Source organism: Canis lupus, chromosome 32, assembly GCF_011100685.1.
Source record: "Canis lupus familiaris isolate Mischka breed German Shepherd chromosome 32, alternate assembly UU_Cfam_GSD_1.0, whole genome shotgun sequence".
Lineage (NCBI taxonomy): Eukaryota > Metazoa > Chordata > Mammalia > Carnivora > Canidae > Canis > Canis lupus.
In genome coordinates, this window is record NC_049253.1 from 26,453,845 (window position 1) to 26,467,322 (window position 13,478).

General features: G+C 33.7%; 1 protein-coding gene across 4 annotated transcripts in view; it reads right to left on the reverse strand.

The window, feature by feature from the left end:
* The window catches only part of CCSER1 (coiled-coil serine rich protein 1), a 1,364,327-nt gene that overhangs the window by 1,218,785 nt on the left and 132,064 nt on the right, over positions 1-13,478 (reverse strand). The gene's annotated exons all lie outside the window — the stretch shown is intronic.

A 13,478-nucleotide genomic window follows, 5' to 3' on the forward strand; every position in this document is an offset into this window, starting at 1 on the left:
TTTTAGTAGCAAAATTATCCAATAATTGCACAACAATTTTATAATGGCTCAAACATTTCAAGATCACGAAGAATATTTAGTCTACTGAAAAGATTATTGGGTTGGAAAACACAAGATCACTATTCAATACTCAGCTTTACTACTCTCATTAGTTCTATAATTTGTGGTTTAATCCTAACTTTTTATGTCTACTTTTTTAGATGTAATAGGCATGTGATAGCCATAATCATTGCCTTCTGGATAAAATGCCCCCACCACTGCCTCTACTGGCCAGCAGCAGATATACCATAAGATGCAACAAGTTATTGATCTGAACCTAACAGAATCACAGACCAGACTAAGGGATGATCTGACACTAAAATCTTTAGTCAAAGAAAAACAAATTAGGAAGTATTCTTCTCTTTGGAGTTTGATTTTGAGGCATTTAGAGATAATCAGGCCACTGGCAGAGTAAACTAAACCACAAAGGATACAGTGCAAGGTTATAAACAAGGTTATGAGGAAACCACGACTATCATTGAAGAAAAGACTTGAATGCAAATTAATTCAATTGGTAACGGTGAGACAAGTAAGAATATATATGGACAGAAGCAAAAGCACAGAAAATTTATGAACCATATTAATGTCAGGATGCCGATGATGAAGAAAAAAAAGGAAGAAGAGGCAAAGATGACAGCTCTACAGTTCATTAACTGTGATGTACCAAGTACTTTTCTTACACAGATTATCTTTTGTAATGCTTCAAACTGTAGAAGTAGATAATAATAATGGCATGGTCATTTTATAGCAGAAAGATAACTTTCTATCATTCAGCTAGAAAGTGGGAAAGCAGGAATAAGAAACTAATCCTTATGTAACCACAAGATCAGTTCATAATCAGCATGATATGGCCTTCAATAGAGTGAAGAGCCAGCTGCTGAAGGTCCAGCTATGCTTCCACTTCAGAGATTCAGAGATTCCACCCGTATGGTCAATCTCATCATTCTGATGATTGCTATTTTTCACTAATTTTCACGATGTGCCATGACTTAGTTCCTGTTTTGGTTTCTATATTTCACATAATCCCTTAACTGTAATGTATATACCACCCCCCTGTCAACGTAAATCAGACTCTTTCATTTTGTTGTTTCTTGCAACCAAAACTCCCTACCTGAACAATAACAAATACTACATAAAATGACCAGCCCTCCATTTTATTATTCTTACATATACGTTATGAGATTGGTCAAGTGAAATATTTTATGGCCCTGAAGAAGCATGTAACAAAAATGAAAAATATTTTCCCTTTCAGATACACATTCAAAAATTTTCATATTTTGCCCCAAATGATATAAAATCTAACATATTTGCATTAGATGATTTTATTAAATAATTTCTAGTTGCATTCACTAAATTTGAATTTAAATCAAACTATGTATAAAACACTCCCAAAATATTTGCATATTCTTGTAAGCCTTTGGGAGAAGAAAGCTTAGAAGATAAAGACAATTTTGCTCTTAAAATCTCACAAATTAAAAATATCTAACTTTACTCCCAGGTTAAATCTAATTTAAACCATTTCCAATTTCCAAAGTAGACACAGAAAAGTAATACAATTTTTTTCATGATTTCACTGTTACTGATGCTTTAGTTAACATCATTCTTGGTTGTGCAAGATTAGTTTCCATTCAATCCCTAGTGAAGAGTTTTGTTATAATTGGAGCATTATCAACCATTATGATTTTAAGCTGGTGGTAAATCTGTGGTTATAAATGCATTAATGTCAAGATATTTACCATTATTACTAGATATTTTCAGTATTTGTGTATTCTGAAATATTTTAGCCTTTTTAAATTTATTTATTTTTTAAAGATTTTATTTATTCATTCAAGAGAGACAAAGAGAGAGAGACAGAGACATAGGCAGAGGGAGAAGCAGGCTCCCCACAAGGAGCCTGACACAGAACTCAATCCCAGACCACGGGATCACACACCCTGAGCCGAAGGCAGATGCTCAAACGCTGAGCCACCCAGGCATCCCAACTTAGCCTTCTTTTAACATTTGCTTTTGTGTCAGCACTTACTTTATTTTTTTAAAGATTTTATTTGAGAGAGAAGAGAGAGAGAGAGTGAACACAAATGGAAGGCAAGTAGACTTCCCACCAAGTGGGGAACCTGTCACGGGGCTCAATCCCAGGACCTTAAAGTCATGACCTGAGCTAAAGTCAGACACTTAACTGACTGAGCCACCCAGGTGCCCCTCTGTCAGCATTTAAAAATAGGACTCACTCAATTTCTCTTTAGCAAGTATTCAAAGGATTTAAGGAATTTAAATAATCAGAAAAAAAAAATTAGAGTAACTATTCCTTCCTAAGTGCTTAATGAAAACAACCAGACTTCCATTGGGTACTAATAATTCATTCAGGCTACTAATATATTTAACCTAACTTAACTAAAAATATCATAGATACTAAGAAATATTTGTATATTAAATGAGATGACATGAAGTAGATATAAAATCTATTAGAGATAAAAATCCTTTAGATTTCACTTTGTCTACTGAGAGTCTTTTAAATTAAGGTCTTTGTTTCCTACTGAGAGCTTTCCAGTTAAAAAAGAGAAAGATTTTATATATATAATATATAGAGAGAGAATATAATATATATAGAGAGAGACAGACAGACAGACACATGGAAATTATCCATACTGTTTAGAAAGACTCTTCAATGTCCAGATGCTATTTATATCTCCAGATTCATTATCCCTCTCCTTATGTTTAATTCTCTAATTGGACTGATTACTTCTTGCCATTTTCTGTTCACATTCATCTGCTGGGCATTTGCAGATACGGGATCACCTGCTTGAGATGCCCTTCCTGTAACTCTGATGTGAAATATTTCTATTTCTGTAACACTGTCCCTTCGAGGATGTCATCTCTGACTCCTTTCTCATCCTGTTCCATTTGGGATGTAATAATACTCCTTTATGTATCAAGTATTACCATACATAGTTAACATCTATTTTACCTTAAGTTTCTTAGTGGCAAAGGCCATCTCTGCTTTCAATTAGTACCTATAGAGTAAATGGATTTCAAGAAATAAAGTTTTAATTTGAATATGTCAGTATTTTAAATCTAAATAAACATATTTGCTGCCTCACTACCATAAACAAATGCTGCAATTTTGAGGTTAATCATATTAAATTACAACTTTTAGAGATTCATACATTAATTGAAAGACTTTCCAACTGTAAAATCATTCAATAATCTAAAATTTGCTAACACCTAAAAATCTTTTAGAAGCACAATGCTGAACTTGAATAAAACAATATATCATCACATAAACTATTAATGAAAAACAAATGTAACACTGCAACAAGTTATTTTTATTTTTATTATAACTTTATTTTGACAATCACCTTTTAATTTCTTAATAAACCTTGTGTATATTTTCATATATTTTTATAAATTTCTGAGTCAGATAAAATAAACGTATTTTCTAAATTCTCTTCTAATATTTATTGGTTCAGACGTCATATGACCTCAATCATGACAGATCCTAAAAAATATACAGGTTGAACTTGACCTTCCAATCTATCAGGGGCGTTTACTACTCTGCACATTATTTTCTTTGGGAAAACAAATTTGTTATAGAAGAGAAGTGTCTTCTAATTAAACCCTTAAAGCTATATAAACAAACAAAAAATTACACATGTAGATAATATGACTACACAGATGTATGTGCTTGACTCTACTGGAAGTGGTGTGAAATTCAGTTTGATCTCAACTGAAGAAACAGTATCCTTTGTTTTTTAACACCAGGATTTAACAAAAAGTTCCCAGAAAGTACTTTATTCAGTGATCTCTATAACTTAAGCAAACACTATCATTACCCTTAATAGCGCAATGTCATACAGGAGATCTATTCTGAATAAAATAAGAGGTGAGTCTTATCTGGCATGGTTCAGAAAAATATAAATTCTAGTTAAAAGGGCTATATACATTGCTAATGTTACCTATTTAAAATAGAGTAAGTGTAAAATAAGAAATATTGAAAATATATATATATATTTACTTTCTTTCATGATTCTAAAGGCATTATCTGAAGGCATAAAAAGACCCTGCAGGAGTTCAAAGCAATCATCTTGGAAACTAAATACTACATACACAAAAAAGTATGTCTGTCTGTACAAGTAAAAGAAACAAATAAAAAAAACCTTCACCTTTTTCTTTTTTTTTTTTTTTCCTCATTAAACTTTTGTTTTAATGGGTCTTAAAATTTTGTGACAGATTTTTGGTCAAGTTGTTTCCATGAAAAAGTACTGATCTTAAAAACTAATAACTTAAAACTAGCGCACACACACACACACACACACACAAAACAAACAAACAAACAAATGGTCCACAAAACATTCTCCTTTCCTTCTGAAGGTTTTACAATGCTTAAGATGTGTTGCTATAATTAACCAGCCTTTTACTATTAAGCTTAAATGGCCAATTAAATACAAACAGTTCTGAGACCCTTCTTCCACCACTGATTAAGACTGGGGTGGCAAGTATTGGGGATAATATTCATTTAGCCTTCTGAGCTTTCTGGGCAGACTTGGTGACTTTGCCAGCTCCAGCTGCCTTCTTGTCCACTGCTTTGATGACGCCCACAGCAACCGTCTGTCTCATGTCATGAACAGCAAAACAGCCCTGAGGAAGATAGTCAGAGAAGCTCTCAACACACATAGGTTTGCCAGGAACCATATCAACAATGGCAGCATCCCCAGATTTCAAGAACTTGGGACCACCTTCCAGTTTTTTTTCCAGAACGACGATCTATCTTCTCCTTCAGCTCAGCAAACTTGCAAGCAATGTGAGCTGTGTGACAACCCAGCACAGGTGCATATCAGCATTGATTTGGCCTGGATGGTTCAGGATAATCACCTGAGCCGTGAAGCCAGCTGCTTCCATTAGTGGGTCATTTTTGCTGTCACCAGCCAACATTGCCATTACGAACATCTTTGACAGATACTTCTAGACACTGAAGCCCACACTGTCCCCAGGAAGAGCCTCACTCAAAGCTTCATGGTGCATTTCAACAGACTTTACTTCAGTTGTAACATTGACTGGAGCAGAGGTGACCACCATGCCAGGTTTAAGAACACCAGTCTCCACTCGGCCCACTGGGACAGTACCAATACCACCAATTTTGTAGACGTCCTGGAGAGGCAGACGCAAGGGCTTATCAGTTGGACAAGTTGGTGGCATACCGCAATCCAAGGAGAGCACCAAGGAGTGCGGTTCCACTGGCATTCCCATCTTTACAGGTGATTTTCCATCCCTTGAACCAAGGCATGTTAGCACTTGGCTCCAGCATGTTGTCACCATTCCAACCAGAAATAGGCACAAATGCTACTGTGTCGGGGTTGTAGCCAATTTTCTTAATGTAGGTGCTGACTTCCTTAACGATTTCCTCATATCTTATCTGGCTGTAGGGTGGTTCAGTGGAATCCATTTTGTTAACACCAACAATTAGTTGTTTTACTCCCAGTGTGTAAGCCAGAAGGGCATGCTCATGGGTCTGCCCATTCTTGGACATACCTGCTTCGAATTCACCAACACCAGCAGCAACAATCAGGACAGCACAGTCAGCCTGAGATGTGCCTGTAATCATGTTTTTGATAAAGTCTCTGTGTCTTGGGGCATCAACGATGGTCACATAATACTTGCTGGTCTCGAATTTCCACAGGGAGATATCAATGGTGATACCACGTTCACGTTCAGCTTTCAGTTTATCCAAGACCCAGGCTACTTGAAGGAGCCTTTTCCCATCTCAGCAGCCTCCTTCTCAAACTTTTCGATAGTTCCTTTGTCGATCCCACCACATTTGTAGATCAGATAGCCAGTAGTGGTAGACTTACCCGAATCTACATGTTCAATGATTACCATGTTGATGTGAATCTTTTCCTTTCCCATTTTGGTTTAGGTTTAGCAGTGGTTTTCATGACACCTGTGTTCTGGCAGCAAACCTGTTGCGAAAAAGGTCCTTCACCTTTTTCACTGCCGACATTTTTCAAATATTTTCCTAGAATTTGAATACCTCTCATCTTTTTTCACATAAGCCAAAGATGAAGAGTCACCTGATAGCTCACAGTATCATTTGTCTTTCTCCCAAAACTTGTGATGTTTAGTTTATACAACTAAGCAAACAAAAAATATACACACACATGCAGTATGAAAACAAAATAGTTTCAAATCCAAGCCCTGACACTTACTAGTAGCATGAGCTAGAATATAGATAATAATTATCTTAAGTATGAGAAGGTGCAATATCAGAAAGAAACTTAGCACTTTGCCTGATACTGAGTAAATTTCCAGTTTCTTCCTTCTCTGATGCAATGCATTCAAGCAAGTGGTGCATAAAGTGATTATAAAAATGAACTACTTAACAAAATCTGTCCCAATCACTCCATTTTAAAAATCACCTAAAGATATTGGGGGAAAAGATATATAAATCAAAATCAGTATTCCAATCCCTTATAATGAACCTCTCCAAAGTACGCATTTTTTTATTGGAATTTAAAAACAATGATCAATATTTGAAAGGTTTGTGAAGAATGTTGCCTGAAGTAAATCTGGTCCCAGCTCTATTCTTTTTCAGAAAAGATTTCAGAAAATAACTTTGTAGAATGCAAATAATCATGCTGAAAAAGAAAATCTCCAATACAGGATGAAATGGAAAAAAGAAAATTCACAGAAACCAAATATTCTCCAGGTTACAATTTTTCAACATTAAGAAAGTGATGGCAGAAAATAAATTATATGTAACATATCAAAGGGCACTGATCAACTTTTACCAAAATTAAATAAAATAAATGCTTGAAGAAGTTTCCAAAACAATCTTATCTAAGTATGTCATTTAGCCACAGATTTAAATGAGGCTCACACCTGTTTAGGTGGTTTAGGGCTCAGCTGGAAGGACCTCTGTTTAACATTCTTCAACTCTACAGTGTAAGTTATCCTTAAATGAATTTCTAAAACGTTTTACTGTTTTCCCTTAAATGAATGAGGAACTAATGGAAGTATTTTTAACAGATAAATCACTACCACAACATGAACAGGGCTGCTTCAGCCATCAGGTCAGTGAGGGCAACATGAGATAAATTCAAAAAAATGATCAGGACCAAGTGACTGATCGATCACAGGGAAGAAAATGAGATTGTCAGCTGAAGGTAGAGTCAGAAATCATACAGTCAATTGGATATGTTTAATTTGCAAATTATTATATTTGCATATAATGTAGCCACACTGAATACATGAAGTCCTTTTCAACAAATAAACAAGATAATAATCCAAACAAATAATTGCTTATATCAGAAATATCTACTTTTAAGTGCAGGTAACTACTAAGAATGATTTTGACCCTAAGGATGATCTGTAAGCAGAGTTATAATGCCCTAGATTAGATCTGTACAAATCAATTGCCTAGGGAAAAAAAGAGAGTGACTGATGCCAAATTAGCATGATAATACGAACACAATAGGAAAGGAGAATACATTTCAAAGAGATTGTTCCAGCAGGATTTAGAGAAGCAGAGGAGTTCCTTGTCTGACCTGTGGAAGACAAGGGATTGTGATACATATTTAGAAAGACATGTCATCTTGAGACCCAGCCTCCTTTATGATCTTGGTTCCAGACAAGACAACAGAAGGTAAAAAGAAATATAAAAACCATGGATTTTGGCCACAGATTAGAGAGAATTTTTTTTTTAAAGGATCCCTTTTTTTTTTTTTTTAATTTATTTATGATAGTCACAGAGAGAGAGAGAGGCAGAGACACAGGCAGAGGGAGAAGCAGGCTCCATGCACCGGGAGCCCAATGTGGGATTCGATCCCAGGTCTCCGGGATCACGCCCTGGGCCAAAGGCAGGCGCCAAACCGCTGCGCCACCCAGGGATCCTGATTAGAGAGAATTTAATAGTGAAAGAAGTCAAAAGCTGTATCTACATGTGACCAGTCTTAGGTATTTGAGATTACATTTATATTTAAAGAACATTATAATTTATGTTCTGGGATTTATACACACTGAACGTATAACTGTTAAGAATGCAGACTCTTACACAAAAATATCTGGACTTGAAGGTCGCATTGACACATGAGTTGACTTGAGAGTGGCTTATAAAGTTAAATTTGTACCTAAAATTTCTTCGTGAGGATAAACAGTTGCACCTACCAAAGAATTTTTATCAGGATCTAGCAAACACAAAAAGCATTTAGTATAGGTCTATCATATGATAAATGCTTTACCTATTTATCAAGAACAATTAACCATACTCATACTATTTCACTGCAAATTTTTTTAATTCAGTTTAAAACCTTCCAAACCACTCTCACCTGGAAGTTCTAATTCGGTCTACTCATGGACTAATATTGTCATTTCCTGAGTCGATCCTGAACAAGACAGAATGATTATTAGAAGCTGCAATACCTACATGTCAATGGGGCTTACAATTAGTACTGATATATATGAATAAACAGTGATGTGGCCACTGTTGCGTTTAACTTGTCTCCTACAAATAATTCCATTCAACTACGTCTTGCTTTTGACTCAAAATATTATTGACTGTGCTGACGTTGCTGACAATTTTAGTTCAATTTTTCATTAAGTAAATGAGTTCAATTACTCAATCTTATTTATCTTTAACAAAATAATTCAGAATTCAAGGAGCAAATAACAACATTATGAATATTCAAAGACTGTGTCTTCTGTTCAAAACATGATTCTCAAAAGATTAATCTGATAAATTTTTTAAGCAATGCCAATGTCAGTGTAAAAAAATACACAACTTTAAAGAGGATAGCACACATCTAAAAATGTATATATTTGTCAATAAAAATTATATTTTTTATAATTATATCTTATATTGGAGAAATCTGTGTTGGCTTTAATATATAATTTTGGGAAAAAATTCTGCCCAGCATCCTAAGTAAGGTTTCTTAGAAGCAGGGCCTTAGCACGGGATTCTTGTTCAGGCTGCTTATTGGAGAATTTCTCAGGAGAAGGTGAAGAAAGGAAATCTGATAGAACAGAGGGAAAAGCTAATCAAATACATGGTCATCAATGGTCTGAGACTACCTTCAGACTGATACCTTGATAATACAGCTGATCTTTTGTATTCTCATGCCAGTCAACAATTTGCAGACTTCTCTACAGAATGAGAAATGAGAAAAAAAACATATTTGAAGCACATATGACAGGAAATGGATTATCTGGAATATATAAAGAATTCCTTTGAATCAGTTATTTAAAAATCCAAAAGGAAAAATAAATGAGTAAAAAATATGAATAAGCAATTTCCAGAAGAAATACACATCACCAATGAATATATGAAAAGATATTCAAGCCTATTAGTAACTATGGAATATAGAACTCCCATAAGCCAATTAGAAACAGAAAAAAAAAAAAAAACAGGTAAAAAAGGTAGCAAGGAATACAGACAGGAATTTCATAAGAGGAAACAAATCTTTAATCAATATATGAACAAATATTCCAACTCTACTATTAATCAGGAAACTGCAAGATACAATTTCTTACCATTAATAGTTTAAAACTAAATAATATCAACTTTGGGTGAGTGAAGTGTTACTTATGGACACTTATAAAAGAGTCCAAATTATTAAGGTTATTTTAGAAAATTATATATCAAAATATCAAGTTAAGTGATTTCACTTCTCAGCATTTACCCTAGAATAAGGCTCACATAAATGCACAAAGAAACATGCATAGGGATATTCAAGGTTGGTTTATATTAGTTAAAAGTAATATAAACGCCCAATAATAGAATTTTAAAAATAAAATGTTATTGTTCTACAGCATAAGGCATAAGAGCTAAACATGTAAGTTAAAAGTTATAAACTGACATAGAAAACAATTTTCACGGTATTTAATAAAATCAAGGGCACTGGGTGGCTCAGTCGGTTAAGTGTTTCCCTTCGGCTCAGGTCATGATCTCAGGGTCCTGGGATTGAGCCCTGCATTGGGCTCCCTGCTCGGCAGAGAGTCCTCTTCTTCCTCTCCCTCTACCCCTCCCAACCATTCGTGCCCTCTCTCTCAAAAAGTAAATAAAATCTTTTTAAAAAATAAAATCAAATAGCTAAAATATATGTTATATAATAATTTACAAATCTATTATAAAACTTTAAAAATAATAAATATTCTACAGATTTACATAGATGTGTATGCATAGGAAAAACTCCACAATGATATACTTCAAAGTGTGAATAGGGGTTTTCTTTGGACAGAGCCTTTGTATTGAGGGCTGTCATCAATGAGGATGTTAGTATTCTAAGTAATATGATGAAGTTTTTGGGCAGCCCAAGTTACTAAGTGGTTTAGCATCCAGCCCAGGGTGTGATCCTGGAGAAGCCGTGATCGAGTCCCACGTCAGGCTCCCTGCATGGAGCCTGCTTCTTCCTTTGACTGTGAATGTGCCTCTCTCTGCCTCTTTCCTGAATAAATATATAAAATATTTTTTAAAATATGATGTTTTAACAATAAGAATGGATTAGTGAATTATTTTTGTAAGTAAACTTTTAAAAATTCAAAATAAGGTAGTATAACAATATAAAGCCTATACATCTATATATACCTATATATAGCCTATATCTATGTATCTACATATCTATATCTATCTATATCTATATATAAATATAAGGTAGTATAGCAATATATAGCCTAAAGTAGTATAGAGCCTTTTATTATATATAAGATTATATAATATTGAAGGATACAGGTATGTAAATATGTTAAAAGTAACTTGGAAGGTATCTCAAAATTAGTAATAGAAGTTGCCTCTGCAAGAAGGAGAATGAACACTTGGGAAAATGTTTTTCTAAGACTAATTTGAAAATAAATAAGTAAATAGTAATTTGGCCCAATACGACAAAATACAAGTACCAATAACCTCTTCAAACATTTTGTATTTTAACACCAAATATTTAAATAAATAAACAAAACCTGTGAAAGTGCTAAGAATCCTTACATTGGTATAAAGGCTTTGTGTTTTTCCTGAACCTACACTTTTAACATTAAAATTAATATTTTATGTGACTGTCAGTCCAAACTGCATCTGTTTACAAACTAATATTTACTTTTCTATCAGCTCAAATTCTATTTACTTTAGTTATTGAAAGCTATTTTTCCCTCTTAAAAAAGCCTTCATTATTTCTTTACCCTATGATAATTTATCTAAATGTTGTCAAGGATAGGTCAGACACAAGTGATTCATTCCAGGTTTTTCACAATCTTTTAAATGTTTTGGTATTTTCATAACACAAACATTAAACCACCATATATTACTTTATCTAGATGGCTAATAAATTTGAGTTATATGATGACCTGCAAGCATATGGCATTATGGCTTTTTCTCATTAATAATAAATTGAGGGCATTTTACCATTTCTTTTCAAAGAAAAGAAGTTTGCTAGTTAGCTAGCAAACTAACCAGAGGTTGGTTTCTATTTGCTATTTTCTATTTGCTAGATTCAAAAGGCATGCTTCTTTTGAATCTTCATTATGGCTTTTTCTCATTAATAATAAATTGAGGGCATTTTACCATTTCTTTTCAAAGAAAAGAAGTTTGCTAGTTAGCTAGCAAACTAACCAGAGGTTGGTTTCTATTTGCTATTTTCTATTTGCTAGATTCAAAAGGCATGCTTCTTTTAGACACTTATAATGGTTTGTTTACTAAATATTAAAATGACTGGATTTGCGCCTTACAGTTTATTTTCTTTACTAAAAAGTAAAGGAGCAACTTTATAATAAATAACCTGCAGTTGCGCCTACATATCAGCAGAGGGTGCAGGAGATCTTCCTTTTAAACAATAGTCTTTTTTCTTACAACTTTCAAAACCAATTTAATATTTATTGTGCAGTTAATTATCAAGTCCTTCATGTAAATGAAAAATGACAATCTCCAAATACATTTGCAAATTATATCTTCGTTTTTTTTTTTTTTAACAAATGGTAGCTTATAAATTGCCTTTGGAATTGGAGGAAGACTAATTCTCAACTTGGAAGTTACAGTAAAAAGGTTTGGCCAGCTTATCCACTTAAAACTATGTATAGAATTTGTATTTTAAAGAAAATCCAGATTCAAATATATAAATTCAAATTTATTATTTATTTCCTAACATCTTTCTTTTTTTCTAAAGAACAGAACATATGTACTGCTTTGTAAGAAACATTAGTATAAAAAGCTTACAAATAGGGATCCCTGGGTGGCTCAGCGGTTTAGTGCCTGCCTTGGGCCCAGGCCATGGTCCTGGAGACCAGGGACCAAGTCCCGCATCGGGTTCCCTGTATGGAGCCTGCTTCTCCCTCTGTCTCTGCCTCTCTCTCTCTCTCTCTCTCTGTCTCTCATGAATAAAAAAATAAAATCTTAAAAAAAGCTTACAAATATAATAGCATATATTATCCTTATTATATGTTGTAAATATTCCTTAACTTTTAAAATTTTATTTACAATAATTCATTGAACAGCTCATGGTCACAACAAATATAAACAAGGAAAATACTATCAGAAAGTACTACAAAATGACACAAAACCAGAGGGAAGGAATTTTTTAAATACAAATTAGAATACACACTAGAAGATTAAATTTAAAGATGGCTACACTCAACACTTGTAAATATGTTTTATCTGTGTCTGTATATTATCAGTAATTCAGATACCTGACAATACAAATCAGCATAAATAGTAATATGGAATTCAACAGTTTCAATGCATGCTCCAATTTAAACATAAACTGGATCAATATAAATGTAAACTTAGATCAATGTAATTTAAAGTCAGCATTGGTCTGGTGAGATGGAAAAAAAGACATGAGTATATCTACAAATTATTACTGCATTTATTTTTTTTATAAATACTGTTGCAGTTGTATCCTGCATAAATGCGAATGGCAGCATGTTATAGAATATACTCATCTCCGTTCAGTTATGTGTTGGTATGGTGTACAAATTCTGTCAGAATCATTTTGAAACCAGAATCTTGGATTTATTGTGTTTTTTTAAGTGTTGTCTTCGAACTCAACATGTAATGATCACATTTGTCAATGACACTGTTTCACAATTTATCTGTGGATATAATTTCTCTTGGACTCTGTTTCTCCATTCATGAAATTAGAAAACTGGATAGATGAATTCTGTGAGTTTCTAATTTATTAAAATGCATGCATACCATCTGTGAAATTTAGGATACACTCTAACTAACATGTGCACACACACATACACACATGCATCTGATAATGACATTCTGAATATTTTTTTCAGTCCAAAGTTAATAATGAACAAGATTCAGTATTGCTTCATAGTTAAGTGAAAATAAAGCTCTAAAGAATATTGCCAGAAACAAACGTAATATATTTTACAAAAAGAGAGCAAGAGTACATTTGGAAATGGTCTATTTGTTACATGATAAAATCAGAAATGTGATAACAAGTTTCTTTCTTCCC